We start from the raw sequence: 23,119 nt of genomic DNA on the forward strand, positions 1-23,119 counted from the left end.
GCCCTCAGAGGGAAGGCAATTAGAAATTCCTAATTTGTTGTTCATCCACCCATAAAAGGTTAAGAATGTTCTGGTCTCTGATTACGCGAACCGAGCAGAGGGCAGATCCAGCGTCCCGCCGTGCCCTAGCTAACTGCCTGCCCTATCAGCAAAGGCGGCTGCACGTTCTCTCCCGAGCACATGACTGAGTTGGCAGTTTTATTGTGGGTTTGAGTATTTGTGTGTTTTTTTCTCTTTTTGTCTCAATGAATTCTAGATAGCAAATCGAGTATGGAAATGATTGTCATTTTTCCTTTTGGTACAGTGCTTAGTAAACTATCAGCATGCAGTAAATGCTAAGTGTTAGCCGTGATGATTTTAGAGAAAACAATCCATAGGATAGTTCATCACCTATGATAGCTATGCAGTGCTACTTTCTGACGCATAATTGCTTGTGGGGTCTGGATGTAATCATGCAGCAATATAAACAATTATGAATAATGTAGCTCACTACAATGTATTATTTTATTTCGATGAGTGCTGATGAAATTCTGACTGCACGATAAAACTCACAGAAACATGAGGCTCCTGCCTGATGGGCTTGCTATTAAATAAGCAACATGCACTGTAAATGACAACAAAAAATTAATCTCATTAGCCAAGGTAATTGACTTGGCCTTTGTCCCTCACCTATTCTTCCTGTTCCGCCGATACAACTATTTAATTTGGCCAGAACAAAAGTCTCTTGAAGCTGGAGTGCGCAAGGGAATGGATCTTACTGAAGAAAGGGAGAGGCAAAGAAAGGAGATGAAAGAAGACTGATAAAGCTAAGCAGACCCAAAGGCTTCCAACCCTCTGGCCATTGCACGTGAACAATTCTGATATGAAAGAATCATGACTTGGCCTAAAGTTGAGCAAGTTGAATTGATTTGATAAAATATGGTCAGTTCAGCTGGCCTCATCATGTGAATGTGGAAGACATTCAGAAGCATCAATTTTTGGAAATTAAAATAATCCATCATGCACTGCATTTCACATATTGACTATTGACATAATAAGCCCAACCTAACACGTAAGTTTTAAGAGGACCAATTTCTGACTCTAACTGCATTTTGCATTTAACCCTAAAAGTTGATTTTATTTTGCAATATTTCTTTTTGAAAAAAGCTGCAGTAATATATGTTTACATGTATATGTCATGTAAAACAAGTATCCTCAATGAGCTTGATAACTAATTTTGATGCATATTCCTATAAAGTACACAAAATTCCATTTTGTGTATGCTGCATTGATGACTGAATAGCTTCTCTAGGGACTATGGGCTCTTACTGCAGCTTCATTTGATTTTGGGGAGGTCATTTAACCTCCCTATGCTTTAATTTTTATGTTTGTTAAATGGGGATAATATTCATTGTTCTGTTTTCTTCTTGTAATTGTTAGGAGATTAAGTGCTGTAATGCATGTAATGTGTGCGCTGTGATAACAATAAAGGGTTCTACGAATGTAAGAAGCCATTATTATATTCCTATAGAAAACACTTTGCATACACAAAAAACAGTAAGTCAATATGAGTCGAAGAAGGAAAGAGAAGAGAAAATGATACTGATTATAAATGGGTAACAATGTACTGTGTTGCTCTATATTTTTTATTCATTTTTCTCAAGTCCTAATCTTACAGTAAAAGAAATCAATTGCTGAAGTATTTTTGAAGTAAAAGTCTCAGAACCATGGCTCTTAATTCACAAACTGACCAAAACAACGGCAGTTCCTGGAGAAACCTAATCTGCAAGTAGAAGTCTTGTCTTTCACAACAAGAGTCTGGGAGTCACCTTGGCCATCACATCCTGCATAAATATCAAACTTGAGTTATTGAGCAAAGTGGATTACTTACCTACAATTTACCAACTGTAACAAATACAAAGAAAAGTGACTTGGGACTATGGCAGGTTTAGTGTATTTCCCAGTGTCGATCGAAACTTTGCCCTCACAGATTAACATGCTCCATGTAGAACATAAGCTGTCCATTAAACACCAAAACTCTTCAAAATATAATCCTCCTGCGTCTCCTTTCTAAAACAAATGTATTATTAAATAGGTAAATGTGAAACTAATTGTGAACTTGTGTTTGCTGTTAGTAGATGCAGAGATTTTAAAAATTCATTAATTGTTACCAAATAGTTACCTAAGGGAAGAGATGGTCCTTACCACTTACTTCACTGAGAAAGCTGTTCAGTGTTTATAATTATTAGAGATCAGGCGCAGTAAATACTTCATATTTGACAACATTTTCATGGGCACTTGGTGGCAACCACTTCATGAAGGGGAAAGATAGAGTGGAGAAGATCTGAATAAGACAAGAATAGAATTTAGATGGAAGACACAATTCAAGTTACTTTTCCACAGTTATATGCAGGGGTACTAGTAATTTGAGGGGGACAAGGCAAACTCTCCTCCACTATTCTGTCAGTTCTTGACTTTAGGACTGATTAAACGATCTCACATAGTACTGGACACATAATCTTGAACACCATCACCTGAACCAGTAATTGATTCTGTCCTTCAAAGCCTTCACATCATACCTGGAGACCACCTCAAGATCCAGAGCCTGCTCCTGGGAGAAGCAGACACCAAGACAGAGCCAACAGGCAGGCATTGTGTTAGGGGGAATGTTTGTGTTAGAAAAAAAATGGGGTGGACATTGGGTTAGACTGGGAGCACATCAGACAGCTGTGCAAGTTTGACCCGGAGGGAAGGAGAGTGCTCTGCACTCTAAGCAAGGCCACTGGAGAGTGCTCAAGTTCAAAGTGGCTGGCAGAGGATGCCTGTGTCTTCCGGGAATTGGCCTGCTGCAGGATCACTGCCAGACACATACTGGCTGCAGAAAGCCTGCATTTAGCAGAAGTGCACCAGTGGGTTTTCAAATGCAGCAGCTGGGGCCCTTGGTCAAGTGTATGCTCCACAGTTAGAGGTCCACAAGGTACATTCACAGTCTGCTCTTAAGCCACATTGATCTACTTCTCCACTAATTCAGAAAGAAGCTCTTCTGTGGTTTCTGTGGCCTTTTCTTCCTGTGGGAGAACTCAGAATAGGTGGGTGAGAGGAGCGAAGTACAGCTCCCACTCCTGCAATTGTCTTGGGGCCATACATGGGACCTAACCTTCCCCTCCTCCACTATACATCTTAATTACCTTTACACTCAGCTCTTCCCTCAGCAGGTCTTGGTAGTATATCTGGAATGTCTAAACCTCTGAAAGTCGTATCTTTTTCACTCTGGGGTTGCTGCAAGTGGCCACTCCCAAGTTACAATGGGGAAAGGTGGAACCAGGTGGCATCCAAGTGGACCACTTGGTTTCACATGCATTCACCTGCCTCTGTTGTGTAAAACAGCACTGCCTCCTTTTATTGATTAGGGTCAAATATTCATCTGCTTTCTTGGAACGATGAGTCCCAAGTATTCTGGTGGTAGCCATAACTTGTAGTCCAATGTTGTGTCCTCTTGGCAACCAAAACTGCCAACTTGAAGAATCCAGAGTTGTAGGAACAGGAAGCACAGACCCACCAGTGTGTCATCAGGAATCATGTTTAAGTAGAGCAAACCTGCTTCTATCCCTTGATGCCCTTTCCACGAGGAATACAGCGTATATGGATCTCTGACTGATTAAATATGCTGCCTCCTGGTGGACGGCATCCCACCCCTCACAGTGTTTCCATTGATCTGGTGCTCCAGGTGCATCTTTATAAGGCCATTCCAGTGCTGCATGGTATCAGCTGCCTCTGGGTAGTATGATATGTGATACAATCCCATGATCTCAGATTCACTTCATTGTGAAGTTGTTTTCATGGTCAGATGCTATGTGGGATTCTATGCCTGTGGATCAGGCATTCCATAAACCACCAAATAGCAGTGCTGGCTAAGGCCCTGGGACAGAAGAGGCAAACCCATTTCTAGATTAGGTATCCATTCCTATGAACTCCTGACTCCTCCAGGATGGAAGTGGCCCAATGTAGTTAACTTGTCACCAAGTGACCAGTATTCCATGAGGAATGCTGCCATACTGGGGATCCAGCTTTGGTCTCTGTTGCTGGCAGGCTGGAACTTCACAGCCAGCCATAGCTCCATGCTTTTGGGCAAGAAGTCACCTCCATCATATGCCCATAATACCATCATGTGCCATAATACCATCATGTGTTGATAATAAAAGCTAGCTAACATTGACTGGCCGAGTCATTTTATCCACTTAATTGTTCAGTGCCTCTTCCATGCTCAGTGCTTTCTGGTAGCCATCAATGTGTGGTACAGAAATCTGCATGCTTTGTGCTCACTCCAGTATGTCCATCCAAATACTTCTACCCCAAAACTACTTTCTTCAGATCTCCTAGTCCGTTACTTTTAAGGTCTTTGAAGGATTAATTTAGGCCAATGACCATTGCCCAGGTGTAGTTAAATGTTCTCACTTTGAGTAACTGCTCCTTCCAAACAAAGTGTATGACCAAGTACACTGCTCATAGCTTGGCCAGTTGGGAAGACTTTCACTCTCTCCGTCTTTCAGGTACACGCTGACAGTAGCTGAAATGCAAATGCCATCCATTTTTGGCTTATTCTCACATACTTAAGTGACCTAGGAGAAAGCTGGGGTCTCCTTACGTGTTTGACCAAATACTAAGCTGTGCATATAAAATGAGAGACTCTGTGAGGTCTGGCAAAGAGTAACAATGATGTGAGCTATGCTGTGAAATGGACAGAGATTCTAGAGATGACACAGGATAGAGAGATGTTGGAATTCCAGCCCACAAAGTAGAGACATATTACTGAACAACTCAGGCATTCCTTTGAGACTCCAGCAAGGCCACACCTTAGGAGTCGGGCTTCTCAAACCCTAGAATAAGGATTATTTTCACTTCATTTTTGAAGGGTATTTTAAGCTAGTAGATTTTAAGCTAGTATTGTCATGGGGTGACAATACTAGCTTAAAATCAAGCCTTCATAGGATCAAGGCGATCTGCCAGTAAATTAACTCCTGTCGGAATAAAACCCCAAAAACTCAGCACTTTTTTAAAGGACCATAATAAAATTCAGATTCTTGATAATGGAACATTTACAATGTCTAGCATACAATAAAACACTGCTAGATAGGTGACTTACAACTAAGAGGAAAAAAAAATCCAGTGATAACAAATACATAGCAATTAGTAGATAAGATCTTTAAAACAGCTATTGTAAAATATGTTCAAGAATTTCAAGAAGAAATGACATGATGAGTGGAGGGAGTAGCGTCCCAGCAGAAAAACAGAAACTGTAAACAAAATTGGAAATGTTAGAATTAAAAACTACATTAGAAATGACAAATTCACTGCATAGGACCCTGCACCAAGGAAGATCAGTGAACTTGAAAACAGATTAAAAATTAAAAGAAACTATCAAACTAAAGCACAGAGAGGGAAAAAAAAGTTAAAAAAAAGAAAAGAAAAAGAAGAAGGTCTTAAGTGACATGTGGGAATATCAAGAAGTGTGTGTATTTTGAATCCTAGAAAGAGAAGGGGGGGCTGGGGTAGAAAATAAATTTGAAAAAATAATGGTTGAACATTTTCCAAATTTGATTGAAAATAATAATCCACAGATCCAAGAAGCCCAAGGAGGCTGAACACAAAGCAAGCCATACCTAGGCATATCATAGTCAAAATGCTGAAAATTAAAGACAAAGAGACAATCTTTTTAAAAAAAATTTTTTTTAAGATTTTATTTATTTATTTGACAGAGAGAGAGAGACAGCCAGTGAGAGAGGAAACACAAGCAGGGTGAGTGGGAGAGGAAGAAGCAGGCTCCCCGCTGAGCAAGGAGCCCACTGCAGGACTGGATCCCAGGACCCTGGGATCATGACCCAGCCAAAGGCTTAACCAACTGAGTCACCCAGGTGTCCCAAGAGACAATCTTTAAAGCAGCAAGAGAAGAAAATACATTACATAGAGGGTGGCACCCAGGTGTGGGTGCTGGACTCAGGGCCTGGGATAATGACCACTCTTCTGCCAGCAGTCATCACTCTTGCCCACTAGTGCTCACAGCAAGCCTGGCCTTCATGCTGTGTCCTGTTGTGTCCCAGCTCTTCCTTACTCAGTATAGGAAGGGAAGGACAGTGATGAGAAGAACTGGTGAATTCTCATCAATAACTGTGCTGGCTAGAAAATAAGGTGATGACAATACTGAAGTTCTGAAAGAAAAGACCTGTAAAAGTAGAATTTTAAACTCAGGAAAAATATCCTTCACAAATGAAGGCAACATAAAGAGATTTTCAAATAAGCAAAAGCTGAGACCTCTTCTCAGTGGTAGACTTGACTAATATAAATGACAAAGATAAAACTCTGGGTTGAAGAAAAATGATAATGGATGAAAACATGGATCTTCATCAGTGAATGAATGAAGAGCATGAGAAATGAGAAGTGTGCATATAAAATAGAAAAGCTTCTGCTTGCATCTTAATTTCTTTAAAAACATTTGACTTTGGGGCACGTGGGTGGCTCAGTCAGTTAGGCATAGACTCTTGATTTCGGCTCAGGTCACGATGTCAGGGTCAGGGGATTAAGCCCCATGTCAGGCTCTGCACGGGCATGGAGCCTGCTTAAGATTCTTTCTCTCCCTCTTACCCTGCTCCTCCCCCTTTTCTCAAAAAAGAAAAAACAAAAAAACCTCCACATCTGACTTTAAAAAATAATAACATACAGTGAGGTAAGTTTTATAACATAAAAAAGTAGAATATATGACAACGATAGTGCATTGTTGAGTGGGGAAGTGGGGTAAATGGAAGTTACTGTTATATGGTGTTTACGTTATTCAAGAAGTGATACGATATGACAGCAAGGTAGATTGAATTAAGTTAGGATGCCTATTGTAATCCTTAAAACAACCACTAGAAAAGCATAAAAGCCAGTAGGAGAGATAAAATTGACTACTTAAAAAAAAAAAAAAAGAAACAAAAAGAAACCTGATTAATCCCAAAGAAGGCAGGAGAGGTGGGGAAAAGGAACAGAGAGGAAGACATAGCAGCAACTAGCAAGGCAATAGATCTAAACCCTAAATGCAAATGATCTAAACATTTCAGTGAAAAGGGGGACTGAGATTGTCGGTTTGGATAAAAATTTAGACCTGACTATACGCAGTCTACAAGAAACTAACTTTAAATATTAGGACAGATAAGTTAGAAGGTAAGAGAATGGGAAGATTCATAATGATGATGATAAGAAGGCTCAAGAGCTTATATTAATATTTGAAAATGAGGACTATAAGGGAAGGTGTATTACCAGAGACACGGGGAGATATTTCATAATGATTAAAGGAGAAATCGTTTAAAAAGAAAGAATGATTCTAAATGTGTATGCACCTGACAGCAGAGTTTCAAAATGCATGAAGCAACAACTGATAGAAGTAAAGGGGAAAAGAGAGAAAATCATAATTATCAGTGAGATTCTATCACTCCTCCTCTCCCAAAAAAGTGATACAGCATGTAGATTAAAATACTTAGTAAGTTTATAAAACATTTGAATAACTATCAGCCAATTAAAGCAATCATCAGTTGTAGAACACTGCATGAAAGGACTATGGAATATACATTCTTTTCAAGTACACATGGAACATTCACCAAGATAGACCATCTACTGGGTCATAAAAAAGACTGCAATTTCAAAAAATTGAAATCATACAGAATATGTCCTGTGATTATGTTCCAGATTTAAGTTAGACATCAATAACAAAAAGTATCTAAAAATTCCTCCACATATTTGTAAATTAAGCAAACACTTCTAAATAACCCATAGGCCAAAGAAGAAATCACAAGGAAAATTAGAAAATATTTTGATAATAAAAATATAGCCTATCAAAATGTATGGGAAGTGGCTGAAGAGGCGCTTGGAGTGAAATGTATAGCTTTAGATTCTTATAAAAGAAAAAAGCTTAAATCAATTAATTATTTCATTGTAAAAATCTAGAAAAAGAAGTGTAAAATACATCAAAAGGAAGCAAAGAATAAAGATATGAGCAGAATGACTGAAATAGAAAATAAGAAAAAAATGTCTTTATTGCAGATGACATAATCGTATATTGGAAAATACCAAATAAACTACCACAAAACTCCTGCTATAACTAATAACTGAATTTAGCAAGATCACGAGATAAAAGGTCTACATGTAAGTATCTACAAGATAAAAGGTCAACATTATGTATCTGTGTACTAGCAATGAACAATTGAGAAATAAAATATTAAAGTACCATTTACATTATCATAAAAATGATTAGGGATAATTGCAACTATGTGGAAGGCTGATTCCTACACTAGAAAGCAAAAATATTGCTTATAGAAATTTTAAGAAACTTGAATAAATTGGGAAATTATGCCACGTTCATTGGTTGGAAGATTCAACAGTATTATAATGTCAGTTTATCCCATACTGGTCTATCAAGTCAATGTACTTCCAATCAAAATCTGAAAACTTTTTTCTGAGAAATTTCCAGGCTCATTCTAAAAGTTACGTGGGAAGGGAAGAGGAGGAAAATTCGAAAACAAATTAAAAAAAATAAATTTGGAAGACCATACTACCCGAATTCAACAATACAATAATACTGGCAGTGTAATATTAGCTTAAGTATAAACATATAGACAAATGGAACAGAGAATATTGGCCAAAAAATAGATCCAAACTTGTAGTGTCAATTGATTTTTAAATTGGGTCAAAGCAATTTAGTGGGGGAAATGAAAGTCTTTCCAACAAATAACTCTGGCACAACTGGATTCCATTTAGAAAAATATAAACTGGATTCATACCTTACACCATACACAGAAATTAATTCTACATATGTAATAAACCTAAAACAAAATACATAAAACTAAAACAAAAAAGTTTGAAGAAGAATTCTTAGAAGAATATCTTCATGATTTGGGAAGTAGGCAAAGATTTCTTGGGAAGCATTATCATAAAAGAAAATTATCAATAAATTTGACTATATCAAAATTTTAAATGTTTGCTTATCTAAAACACATCACTTGGGGCACCTGGATGGCTCAGTGGGTTAAGCCTCAGACTCTTGGTTTTGGCTCAGGTCATGGTCTGGGGGTCATGGAATGAAGGCCCTCATTGGGCTCCATGCTCAGTGCGGAGTATGCTTGAGACTCTCTCCCTCTCCCTTTGCCCCTTCCATCTCCCGCATGCTCACTCTCTCTCTCTCTGTCTCAGATAATGTAAATGATTAAATCGTAAAAAAAACACATACATCACTTCAATGGGGCACCTGGGTGGCAGAGTCAGTTAAGCGTCTGACTCCTGGTTTTAGCTCAGGTTGTGATCCCAGGGTTGTGAGACTGAGCCCCGTGTCAGGCTCTGTGCTCAGCACAGAGTCTACTTGAGTTTCTTTCTTTCTTCCATTGCCCCTCCTGCTCATACTCTCTCTCTCTGTCAAATAAATAAATAAGTCGTTTTTAAAAAATCACTTAGAAAATGAAAAGGCAAGCCTCAGAGTGCACGAAAATCTTTGCGATACATGTATCTGAAAACAGGCTTGAATCCAGAAGTAGAAACAATGCCTACAAAGCAATTATTAAAAAACAATCATCCCAGTTTAAAAATGGGCAAAAATAGACATTTCACAAAGGAAGATATAAGAGACTGTCCAATAAACACATGAAAAAGTGCACAACATCGTTACTCATCAGGGAAATGCAAATTAAAACCACACGAGATAGGACTACACTCTCACTAGAATGGGTAAAAATTTTTAAAAAATTAACAACACTGAATATTCATGAGGATTTGGAGCAACTAGAATTCTTTTTTTTTTTTTTTTAAGATTTTATTTATTTATTTGACAGAGAGAGAGAGACAGCCAGTGAGAGAGGGAACACAAGCAGGGGGAGTGGGAGAGGAAGAAGCAGGCTCCCAGTGGAGGAGTCTGATGTGGGGCTCGATCCCAGGACTCTGGGATCATGCCCTGAGCCGAAGGCAGACGCTTAACGACTGAGCCACCTAGGCGCCCCTGGAGCAACTAGAATTCTTATACACTGTTGATGGAAGTATACAATTGCAAACCACTTTGAAAAAACTTTTATCTGTTTTATATAAAGCTAATCACCTATCCTATGATTCAGCAATTCCAATCGTAGGCATTTGGAAAGAGAAATGAAAACATGACCAAAGGCTTCTACAAAACTCTTCATGGCAGCATTATTCATATTAACTCCAAACTGGCAACAATTCAAATAACCATCCATGAGAGAATAGGTAAATAATAGGATATCCATACTCTGGTACAGTCGTCCCTGCTTATTTGTCAGGGATAATGTCCAAAACCCCCAGTGGTTGCCTGGAACCACAGATAATACTGAACTCTCCACACGCGATGGTTTTTCCTATACGTACATACCTATGATAAAGTTTAATTTATACATTAGGCACAGTAAATGATCGACAAAAATAACTATTAATAAAATAGGACAAGTTAACACTATACTGTAATAAAAGTTATGTGAATGTGGTCTCTCTCTTCAAATATCTTTTTGTACTGTACTCACCCTTCTTTGCGATGATGTGAGATGATAAAATGCTTCCATGATGAGATGAAGCGAGGTGCATGACAGGCCTTGTGACATAGCGTTAGGCTAAGATGGACCGTCTGAAGATACGTCAGAAGGAGGATCATCTGCTTCTGGACCTTGGGTGACCACAGATAACTGAAACTACGGAAAGAGAAATCACGGATGAGGGAGGACTACTGTATACCTGTCAGTGATAAAAAGGGACAAACTATTGATGTACTCAGTAACACAGATAATCTCAGAAACATTGTGTGGAGCGAAAGATGTGGGACACGAAAGAGCATACTGTATAATTCCATTTCCGTGAAGTTCTACGGGCAAAACCAATCTATGGTGACAGAAATCAGAATATAACGGTTTTCTCTGAAAGGGCAGGAATTGACTGGTTATAAGTAGAGTGGACTTTCTGAGGAAAGAGAAATTTTGCGTCTCATTAAAGGTGTGAATTGCACAGATGTATGCATTTGCTAAAATGCACCGAAATGCGCAGATCTGTGCATTTTAGTATATGTAAAGTTACCTCGATAAAAGGAAAGACGCATGAAAGCTAATCTGATATTTTATTCAGCCAATAAAAGAGCAAGGCTATTTTTTACAGGCCATGAACAAGTAAGAATTTTGATTTATGTGCTTTTGTATGAATTCAATTACATATTCTGGCTATTTTCCATACTATATTTAGTGAGTTTCTTAGATAATTTAGACTATTATTAAGCTCCATTTGGCCCACTCTCTGCAGCCTATAAAACGCACTAAATTGACACAGAAACTAAATCACGGTTTCGTGATCACCAACGCATGATTTCAAATGTTTGTGACTCTCTCGACACCGCTCTCCTTACTATGACTCAGGCCCTGAACAGTTGATTAATACTGATGAATCGCAAGACAATATTTCCACAGTTGAAAAGCTTTTTCTTTTGGTTTCACTTGTTTTCACTTTAAACTACTTGCTATCCAGGGTCTATTACATGAGCAAGACATTTTAAAACTACATATTTATTTGCTTTCATGATACACTTTGAAGACTTATAACCTATACAGTATCACTTTAGCTCAAAGATCTTGAGAGAAAACATATACACCATTGTACTGGTGTTTGCCTGGTACCTACAGATAAATATGTATTTGCCTTATCAAAGGAACTAACCTGACACAATGTGGAAGTGATGACCCAATGAAAAGGAAGACTGTGCAGGTACAAGTATATGCCAAGTGTTATTAGTCTTTATGTAAATTTTTAAAAAGCTTTATTCATTAATTTTGGAATGCATTAATGGAGTATCCACAAGGCAACCATACACTCATCCAATCAGCAAAATCGCATCCTTGTATAAATTAGCAATCTACTCTCATAGATATATATTTCCGTAAATATGTTATGTCAGCATTCAAACTTGCTTCAACACATGGGGACATAACCCTGGCAGTTATGATACAACAGGGCACAGGATGAGTGGGTAGTCTTCTTCAGAACAGCAAGACAGAGTTTAGAGATACTTGGACCAAATCTGTGCCTGAGGAGCAGGAAGGAAATTGAAAATAACTTTCTGTCTTTGTCTTAAAATGTTGACTACAACATTATTTAAGATAAGTCACTATTTAAACTGTCCAAAAGCTTGCACCAATGTTCTCCTCATGTAGAAAATCACTTGAACAATGTTAAAACGAGCCTATGAATTTAACTTTTTAGTTCCTTCTCTCTGTCTCAAATCTGTTGATGAAATAAGTTCCAAGTGGAAGAAAAACTTTTTTCAAATCCAAATGCATTTTGCTTCTGTATCGTGGCACAGTGACGGAGATGTCTAATAAGTGCTCAGACAACTGGCTTATCCATTTGGCTGCACACTGGACTGTCCTGGGAGGTCTAGAATAATACCAATGAGTAGGTCCCACCCCCCACCCCCCCAAAGATTCTCATTTAATTGGTAGGAGTTGTGGCCTGGCCATTAGAGCTTTCTTTTAGGATGATTTTAATGTGCAGCTAAAATTACGAAGTACTGCTCTAGAGTAAGTGGAAAATGTTCACAGAAGGGGGAATTCTCTGTATTGGAATTCTGGACTTACCAGGATAGTCTTAATGGAAAATGTGACAATTAACTGTAATGCGATGAACAGGGTTCAGCTGTAGAAAACAGAAGCTACTCTACCAAGTTTAAACAGAAATGAATACACCTTGAAATATTAAATGGTTTACAGCTCACTGGGAAGGCTGGAGGAATAGATGGTAAAAACTGAGCTTTTAGAAACAGCCATCAAAAAAAAAAAAAAAAAAGAAATCTTGTCATTTGCAACGACGTGGATGGAACTAGAGGGTATTATGCTAACTGGAAGAAGTCAGTCAAAGACAATTATCATATGATTTCACTCATATGTTGAATTTAAGAAACAAAACAGAGCATAGGGGAAGGAAGGGAAAAATAAAACAAGTTTCGATCAGAGAGGGAGACAAACCCTAAGAAACTTTTAACTCTAGGAAATAAACTGAGGGTTGCGGGAGGGGAGTGGGTAGGGGGATGGGGTAACTGGGTGATGGGCATGAAGGAGGGCCCATGATGTAATGAGCACTGGGTGTTACACACAACTGATGAATCACTGAACATTACCTCTGAAACTAGTAACGCACTATAATTAACTGAATTTCAATTAAAAAAATTTTTTTAAATGAAAGAAACAACTTTGAGAGCCATGTTTCAGAACTGAGCTGTTCTGGGAGCTGTGACGGAATCATGAAGTTATTGCTACACTGCCAATTCCCCAAACAGGCCTCCACTCCCAGGATGAGAAAGACAGCAGCCTCAGGAAATGCGCATGACTAGGAAACCACCACAGAACACTTAAGCACCTTGGGATGGGTTCAGGAAATGCAGAGGTTTCTCTTGGGCCGAGTTTCTTAGGAGGAACGCGGTAGGTGCCCAGTAAGAATAAAGACAGCAAAAGTAACATGACAAAGGCAGAGACATATAAAAGAGCATGGGACATGGATAGGGTCTGTAAGTAACTGGGTATAACAAAAGCAGAAGGTGAAAATGGGGAGTGGTAAGAAATGAAAAGAGAAAGGATTGATGCAAATGGGAGAGGTAGGGAATGTGTGATCCTGTTTGATAGGCAAATTTACAATTTTGGAATTTAATGGGATTCCAAAAGGCAGCATGGTGCTGGTACTGTAGCCGAGAGCACAGTCTCAGGAGTCCCTGATTTGGATATCAGAGCCAATGCTTACTAGCTATGTGACCTTGGGCATGTTACTTTGCCTCTTTGTGAAAATTAATATATAAACGCTTAGACAGAGTAAAAGCACATTACCTGTACTTTAAAAAGCACTTGTTTGATGATGATGGTGATGATGATGGCGATGGTGGTGATGAACAGTAAAGAATGAGAGAAGACCTCTCAGGATGAATGCTACAAGTAGTGGGTCATCTACTCCCTCCGGACGGAACACCTTCTCCACCACAGAAAAATGTGATTTTTTTTTTTTTTTGGTTGAGAATCACTACAAGAAAGGGAAAAGAAACAAAAGTTCACACGCTTTTGCAAGAGTCCAGGTAGGACGCAGATGATGAAGACGTGAACTAACAACAGTAGCAGTGACTGTGTTCACATGCAACCCATGTGCCTCAATGTAGATGTCTATTTCTCAGTGAAAACCAACGTATGAGCACACCTATAGGTGAGGCTGTATATATTTATGGGGATGGTCCCTTTATCCACAGGTGCACAGCTGAGAAACTCCCATAAAAAATAAAATAAAAACAAACAGTAACTTCTATTACTAGCAATATAATTAATTTTTGCATGTTGCAGTGTTGCTTAACTCATTTACTAATGTTGGCATGTATTGTTGTTGTTGTTGTTGATCCACTGGAATCTTCTCTGTAGACGATCATGTTGTCTTTGAAAAAAACAATTTTACTTAAACATTTCCAACCTAGAAAGGCAGATAGTCTTGCCTTGTTCCTGATCACAGTGGGAAAGCACTCGGTCTTTTGCCATTTAATATGATGTGATCTGCATGCTTTAGTCAATGTCATTCATCAAGCTGAGGAAGTTTCTGTCTTCTTTGCTGAGAATTTTCACCATGAATCGGTGGTACATTTTATTAGGTTTACCTTTCCCCCCTGTTAATACTATGAAGTATATAGATTTATTTAATATATTACGGTAAATTTGCATTCCTGAGTTAAATCCCTTTTGTTGTGGTATATTACCCATTTTATATATTTCTGGATTTGATTTGCTAAAATTTTGTTAAGAATTTTTGTCTGGTTTTGGTACTAGTGTACTGCTGGTTGCACAGAATGAGCTGAGAAGTTTTTCCTCTTCCTCTGTTATCTAGAGGAGTTCAGGTAACACTAGTATTCTTTCTCTGTCTTGTATTTTTGGTAGAATTCACCAGTGAAGCCATCTCAGCCTAGAGTGTCCTTCGTGGATTTACTTTAAGTGCACGGGCTTTCTTTATCCTCGCTTATTAATTTGACCCATACATTTATCATTTTCTTTCCTCCTTATTTCTTTTTGTAACTCAGATTTTCTTCCTAGGATTATATTATTTTCCTTCTACTTGAAGCAAATATTTTATAAATTCCATTTTGAGTGTCCATTTGCATTTAATGCTCAAAAGAAAACTGGCACAAGATGCCAGCACCACAATTATCGACTTACTAACATCTGTAGCCATACAATCTGTATTTTATCTTCTTGGTATAGATGACCGTTCCATGCACCTTGCTAGGGCCAGCACTTGCTCTTGGACACGACACTTCACCCCCTTTTGCTACTCAAAAATAGTGCTCCAGCCATTTTTCTCCCACTACCCTACATTTTTGCGGTCATTCCTATCAACATGTAAGTATGCAGTTATTTGTAGCATCCTTAACGCAATGGTCTCTTGATCCCACATTTAAATTCTGTACGTTCTGGGTTCAACCAGAGAAGGAGAACCAGTAGGCTACATGAGCACACACGCACACACAGACGCGTGCACGCAGGTAGATGTATTTACACAAGAGGAGAACGGACTTACGTAATTCTGGAGGTTAGGCGAGCACTCTCTGTGAGACTATCTCTGTGTCTAATAATGCTAAAGCCTGAAGTGCACAGGCAGGCATTCAAGATAGGAAGATGATGAGCAGGCTGGAGCCCATAAGAACAGATTAAAACTTGGGTCCATTCTTGTTGTCTCTGACCTTGATAAGGGTATGCTTCAGAAGCCAGGACTCTCCTTCACGCAGATGAAAACACACACCTCATCCCAGGAGTTGGAGAAACTGAAGGAAGATCCAGAGGCAAAGAGAGAGTAATTGAAGGCCCAGTAAAGTGATTGAGTAAATCAGCAGCTACATGGTCAAAGCGCCACAATATAGAAATATTCTAAAATTTCCCTTCCCCTCTGCTATCCGGAGTCTTTGCAACCCAGGAAAGTCAGGAGGCGTTCTTTTTTTTCTCCCTTTTTCCCACCCCAAAACAAGAGGAACTAAACTAGAAGGGGGAAGGAGAGTTGACATTGAAGACCCAGACCATGTTTTTACCATCATGTTAGAGCTTAGGGTCATAAATCTCACTTACATTGGGAGGAGGAAAGAGAAGCTTTGGCCTGAATAGAGGTCAAAGCTAAGATGAAAAGGACACATCTGAAGTGCAAGAATGGGATTGGACAAGTAGCTGAAAGTAGCTGCAGAGCGATGGGATCCTGCCAAGGTGTCACTGAGGAGGGTGACTGGGGATTTAAGAAGGACATGACTAAAGGCATAAAGGCCAAGCAAGAAGCTTCTTCAGAAAATCAGTCCAAGGATGATGAGAGCCTAATTATTCTTGTAAATTTGTTAGTTGGAAATGACACTGGCTGGAATGAAAAAGGAAGAGGTACTGAACGTTGTTGGATATTGTGGTACGGAACTCATGAAGAGATTGTCCACAGTCGCAAGGTTGGGACTGCGAGTCAGAATGCCTGCCTTCTCTTCTCCAGTTCCATCACTTCCATGGACAAGGCATTTGACCTCACCGGACCCCAGCTTCCCTCTGTAAGGAGTAGGTCACATTTGTGCTGTTTATGTTAAGTGCTTTGGTAGAGCTCAAACGAGATGACTTAGGAGAAGACATTTGGAAAACTTAAAAATGTAAGATGGTATTATTAAGCAAACCAATAAGATGAACTTGATATTGTATTTTAAGCCTTTAAGCATTTTCTTTATTTCAAGCTGGTGAAGTTAGATGATCAGGGAAACAGGGGAAGAGAACGTGTAGGATGGGAGAATTGCATTCGCCCAGCATTTTGGTCAGTGTGAAGAGACACGCAGGAAGGAAGGAGCCCCTAATCTGATTGCCTGAGCGCTCAAATGCACACCTTTCATCCTTCTGGCAGGTGGATTGCATTTCCTCCAACCCGCGTAGTCTCGTTTACACGCAGTTTCCCCGATAAGGGTGCTGCTGCTGTTCGCTTGCGAGAAGATTTCCAAAGCCTCTAATAAAAAGGTAACTCGCTATGTGCTACCGGAGATGACAAGCGCACCTTGGGATGAATGATGGGTAAAGGATTGTCATTTCTCTTCTCAAAATCAGGCTATCACCGGCTCATGTGGCTTGGCACCTGTGGCTTGTTAGCAATTACCTGTGGAAGCCGACCCATTCAAAGTTGCCCCTGTAGAGCAGTTCTAGGGCTGTTGCCTTCTGTCTGTCTTCACGTGGTTTCAGGGCACTACAATGCGTATTTGAGCAGAAGTTTGAAAACAATTTTCTTTCCCTTTCTAACATTTTTCTCCTATTTTGTTTTTAAGTGTGATCTGATTAGCTTTTAATCTAGGATTTAGGGAGGAAGGGAAATAGCCATCCCTTTGGGTTCATAATTATTCTGGTTATACTTGGACTTGGTTTTCTAATAAGTGATTTGATAACTGACTCATGTTAGAAATGGTAGCTGTACTTCAAAAATGTTTCAAAGTTGCTTGCGCCACAACAGTGCCTTGTTTTTGGTAAGAAATATTAACAACAATAACAAAAACATTTATTTTTTACTTAAATAAAATATGCCAGGCACTGTTCCAAGCACATTACATGAATTACTTAATTTCATCTTCAGTACAATGCTATGATTATCCCCATTTCACATATGAGAAAACTGAGGCATACAGATGTTGACTAATTTACTTATTTGAAATATATGTATATATATATAATATACTTATGTTTTATAAAAATGCAGTTATATGAACTGCCAAATTATTCTCCCTAAAACACAAGACTTTCTATAATTCCTCAGCTCAGAAATATTTAATAAATATCCTTGTCTATCAAATTAAGTATAAATACCAGATCTCTCGAATTGTGATTCTAATTTCCTTCTTCAGCCCTGTTTTTGAGCAATTCCCTAACTCTTCCTAAGCAAGAGAGATTTTGCGCCTCCCCACCCCCCAGGGGGATATTAGGCAATGTCTGGAGATATCTTTGGCTGTCACAACTTGGGAGAGGTTACTAGCATTTAGTAGGCAGAAGTCAGTGATCCTGCCAAACATCCTAAAATGCACAGGACAATCCCTTTCCACAGCAAAGAATTATCTGGCCCAAACTATCAATAGTACCAAGGTGGAGAAACACTACCCTAACCTATTTTCCAGCCAAACCGAACAACTTGAGCTTCCTTAAATAATCTCTGTTTCATTTTTGTAGCTTTCTTTCCTTTATTCCTTCACTAAATATTCCTAGAGCACCTACTATGTGCCAGGGCCCATTATGTAAGACATGATCCCTGATCTCACACCAACCAGCTTCCTGGTTTCCCAACTTTGTCCCTCTCCAATATAAAAACCTGCCTTCTCTTCAAGACCCCTCTCAAATGCCATTTTCCTTCATCAGTTAAATCTTTGCTCTTTGATAGTAGTCTGTAAAGACAAAATATCATGATTGGAGAGTCTTGATATCAAACAAAAATTGATAAAAAACATATTCCTATATGATGAATTTAATATGAATATTTAAATGCCATTTTTCACTGTAGAAGTGTTTAAACGTGTTCTCAAACTTAGCACCCTTCAGTGTTGTGGAACAGGTTAATTTTATTCCCAATAAAGTTTTTTTTTTTTAAAGTCAGTTTTGGAAGTGAAAGTAGTAGGTCAATGGAGTTCCAGTGAGCATACTGTAGCGAGTGAAGGAGGATGTGAGAGGCTGTGTAAAAGGCTGACACCCATGTTTCATTTCAGCAATAAAAAATTTAAAAATCAATTCAATAAGAATTTATTGAGTGCCAGTATGAGCCAGACACTGTTAGATGCTGGAATTCAAAATAAACACCTCATGTTCTTTCCTACAACAAAGTCAAGTAAACATCTCTAACACTTCAAAATGTTTTATTATAGAAGTAGAGGGATCGTCTACATGGGTAAGCATTCTGATGGCCAGGTAAATGTCCAGGTGACAGTCGGTATAAGTTATGAAGAGTGCTGAGTACCATACAAGAAACTTAAGGAGAGGGAAGTAGGAATGCATGAATTATCGAGGGCCTTAATAACATTGTGCAGAACTGTGGCCTACCTCACATCCCAAAGGAAGAGGGAAGTCTCCCCTGGACTCTTTCAGAGGGCGTCAACACAGATGTGCTTAAAGCACACAAACGAAAGCGGAGATATCTGAGATGAATTAGGGAAAGCAAGTCCCAAAGACAGAAAATTCCACATATCCTTCTGATGATAGAACGCCCAGGAGCATGGCCACGCTGTCCTTGAATGTGTTACCCTGCACATCAGCACCCTCACTAGTCTGGCCTTCTACTCTACTGGGGACATGGGTCTTGGGGTGGTTGTCAACTGGGGTGTAGCGGTAACGTACACTCATCGAGACAGTCTTTTTAGTGTCTGAAACTATTTTGTAACGTTCCCCATTTTACCACTGGCTGGTTCACCAGTATCAGAAATAAGTATTACAAAGCAATGTTAAAAGAACTCATCTGTGTAAGATCCAGCAAGGATCACCAACATCTCCATGGTGTTCTTAACCAGGAGAATACTGTGCTCTCAGACAATGCCACCTGTAGTAGCAATCTTTTCTTGATTTCATACACTCCCTGGAAAAACAATCATGAAAGTAGCTCCTACAACTCAAGGAGATATATATATATATATATATATATATATATATATATATATATATATATATATATAAAATATATATAATCTCTGTGTTTATATATTTATATAAAACAACAACAAAAACTTTGTGTATGGAATGAGGACATTTTCTGCTAAATTTTTAAAAACATTTCATGGGGCCCCCATAGTCAGAATGAGTTTCATGCTCAGATCTTTTTTTTTCTCCCTCTTGAATACGTTTAGAGCTGGCAAAGCAGGTAAGGAGAACACTTTGGCATGCACGACGAGGCGGAAGTTAGTATCTCTGGCTGACATTATTTCCTACCAAGCTGAATATGGCAGAAACAAAAAATAATGTCTGCTACTTCTGGATAAGTTTCATCAGGGAAGAAAAGTATTATAGGGGACAAAATCAAATTTCCCTAGTAAGTTTTTAAAAATCTATTTCATAATAGGTATAATTCTAACTTTGAATCTTGGGAAAGCCTTACGATGCTGTCTGTGGTCTGGTGTGCAATGTCCAGTAAAGCCATTTTCTGTTCATAGGATGGTACTTGGTGGAAAGCATCGGCTAAAGGTCATCTGACATTCTGTAGTCAATTCTCTTTCAGCATAAAGCTTTAAAAGGAGAACTCATCACAAAACGCAGGGTCCCTTTCTGCACTGCCTGGTGTCGGTGAGATCCCCTAAATAAAATAAATCAGTGAACTAAAACACAAGTAGACAGATCTTCGGAAATGATCTGGAAGACACCGGGATAAACAAAGAATCGCTTGTGGAGAATCCACCAGGATACATCACCCCACCCTGTCCTCAGCGTAACCGCCACGGAAGTCACTTGTAGTTATAAACCAGGTTCAGGGAAGCAAATGATCTCACAGAGGAGCTCCTGCGGGGAAGACTTCCTATATGGCTCCCGAGGCTGCAGCTCTTGAGATAAAAAGTTCACACAAAACAAAGCAAATGCGTATGGAAACGACTAATAGGCTACATGGCATGCCTTTAAGGCTAATAGGGTTAACCAGAGCTTTATTTCACTTCAGATAGCAGGAAAAGAGGTATGACTGCAAGGTTCCTGATCCGTGGAAACTCTCGGTTCTGACTCATCAGGGCTCAGACCCAATGTCTGCAAGTCTATTTAAGTCTGAGTGCGACTCTCTTCCGGCTCAGTGTTACCAATGTTCTTTCCTAAATATCATCCAGTCTGAAACTTAATTCTTGTGAGTCAAAATATTGTCTCCAGCGTTGCTCAAATCCTTTTTTGAAAATGTTAACTTAGGTGGTATTTTATTTTCAGTAGAGTGCTGCGATTTTCAAACCGTGTGACCTTGTGTAACTTCTTGTCTGTGTAATATACCTGCTTCTTGGAGTTGTGAGAACGAAATGAGTTAAGGTATGTAAAAGACGTGGGTAGTATCTGGCATATAGAATGTGACTGATAAATGCAAGCACAAAAAAGATAAAACATATGCAACAATTATATCAAACTTCCCGATAAATCTGGAAACCCAACGAAAGCCATTCGACTTTTGTTTTCACACAAAAAAGTATGCTCAAATACATTCCTCTAAGATCTCTTGCTTTATTTCTTTTAGATTTAGCTTTATAGGCATCACAGCTTCTTGGTTAAAGCTTCTTTTCCTGGTAGACCACATAGTATAAAACACAAACGGTGGGTGGAAACTTATTTCTTTGGTTCTATGAGTCCTTCTCCTTTTCTTGTTCATGTATTGTCAGCTAGCTAGGTGAAATGAAGGTCATGGTGCCTAGAGTCATCTCACAATCTGGGAAGTACCCTGACCCTGTGATTCCAAGAAGTACCTTGATCCCATGCTTCCCACTCCAGCAGAAGAAGGCAAGTGTGAACCAGAAGCTTGGAATGCCCCTTACAGGGAGTGGGCGTTTGTGGGGGTTAATGACACTAGATTTGATCTTAACACAACCTTCCACCCCTCCTCAGCTTCCTTCTAAGTCAGAGAATGAGAGATTTCTCTCTTACATTACTTTCCATTTACTGTTCCAGAAACAGTCTGGTGAACATTTACCTACAATTGAAAATTAGGGTTAATGTAGAAATCTGTGAATTCCTTAGGGCTCATGTTGAGGGGTGGGGGGGATGTACACTTGATTTAAATTTGAATCACCTGCAAATGTCACTCCTGTAAATCCAGGTGGTTTTCTGACTGGCTGGACCTGCCCTTATAGGAGAGAGGAGTCAGCAATCCCTATTAAGCATCTCATTTTCATGGAGGAATTTTTTTGTTTAGTCGAGCTCCATAACTCATTTCCAAAAGCACCCAAATAGTTTAAATTTTTATAAGTTTGCATGCACCGATCACTTCCCTTGAATAGCTAAGTAAGGAAGGCAGGGAGGGCTGAAGGGAAGTTTTCCTGTGAACGCGGTGTTTGTGACTGGATTAACATTTCCCTGCTAGAACTGCACGTCCTCTTAGCTCTCAGAAGGTCCCAATTAGGCCTGACACATTGCCATCACAGCACACACACTCCCTGTAACAACCGTATTAAGCTCAGTTGGTGCTGGGTGAGTTTTAAAGTAGGTTTTCCAACCAGTGTGGGTGGACAGATTCCCACTTCATCACCCCCACTCCTTCCCCCAGCCCACTGCAAACTCCTATTGTAACTCCTTGCCTAGGAATATGCTAGCTCCCCACACAGTGGGCGTTTATTTGTCAATAATTTTATAAACCTGAAACACAGAAAACCATCCTGCTGACACGGGATGGGAAGAATCACACAGAAACACCACAGACTTTGTGAAGTAAGTCAGAAGTTTTAAGAAAATAGCCTCTCAAAAAACCTCGAATTTTAAATGTGTGCAAACGAAATTTACACAGTTCCTATCTGAGGAGTGCTCCAAATAGGAGGCTGAAAAGAAGAGTTGTGATTCACGATGCCATTGTGTTGCCTACATGATACCAAAAATACTCTTGCTTAACTGATTTTCCCCCTTGTGCTAATTTGTTATTTTGGCATTGGGGACATCACAGAAGTTCATATAAACCCAAAGAACAATCCATTCTTCATCATGGATCCGTCACAAACTAAGACAACTCATTTGTTCATTCATTTCTTTTCAAAGATCTTTTACTGAACTCTTATGATATGCCAGACTGTTCTGGTTCTTGGGGATGCATGTCTGAATAAGCTTCAGGACAAATACCTTTTAATGCAGTGGAGACAAAGAATAGAAAAGTAAACAAGAAAATAGCAGATGGTAATATGTGCTAAAAGATTAAAACAATCAGAATGACATCCTTTAGAGCACCTGGAGATGTAAGGTGAGGTCTTCATGATAAGAAGGCACATGCTTTTCAAGCATCTGTGTTTACCAGGTAGAGAGAACAGCTAGTGCAAAGGCCCTGTGGTAAGAACAAGTTTGACACATTCAAGGAATGGAAGAAGGTAAGTGTAACATGAGCACAGTGGGTAAAGCAGATAGTAAAGGTTGAAATATAAGACAGTTTG

General features: G+C 39.2%; 1 protein-coding gene across 8 annotated transcripts in view; it reads right to left on the bottom strand.

Annotated features, from left to right (window-relative positions):
• The window catches only part of TTC29 (tetratricopeptide repeat domain 29), a 468,751-nt gene that overhangs the window by 274,259 nt on the left and 171,373 nt on the right, over positions 1-23,119 (bottom strand). For 5 of the 8 annotated variants that reach the window (XM_087866494.1, XM_087866493.1, XM_087866489.1 and 2 more), the window contains 2 exons: positions 13,860-14,049; positions 10,530-10,694 (listed from right to left, as the gene is read on the bottom strand). The gene's annotated coding sequence lies outside the window, so the exon portion shown is untranslated. The other 3 variants (XM_087866488.1, XM_087866492.1, XM_087866491.1) reach the window with 3 other exon arrangements.

This window comes from Ursus americanus, chromosome 13, assembly GCF_024610735.1.
Source record: "Ursus americanus isolate L20-20 chromosome 13, mUrsAme1.1.p, whole genome shotgun sequence".
Taxonomy (NCBI): Eukaryota; Metazoa; Chordata; class Mammalia; order Carnivora; family Ursidae; genus Ursus; species Ursus americanus.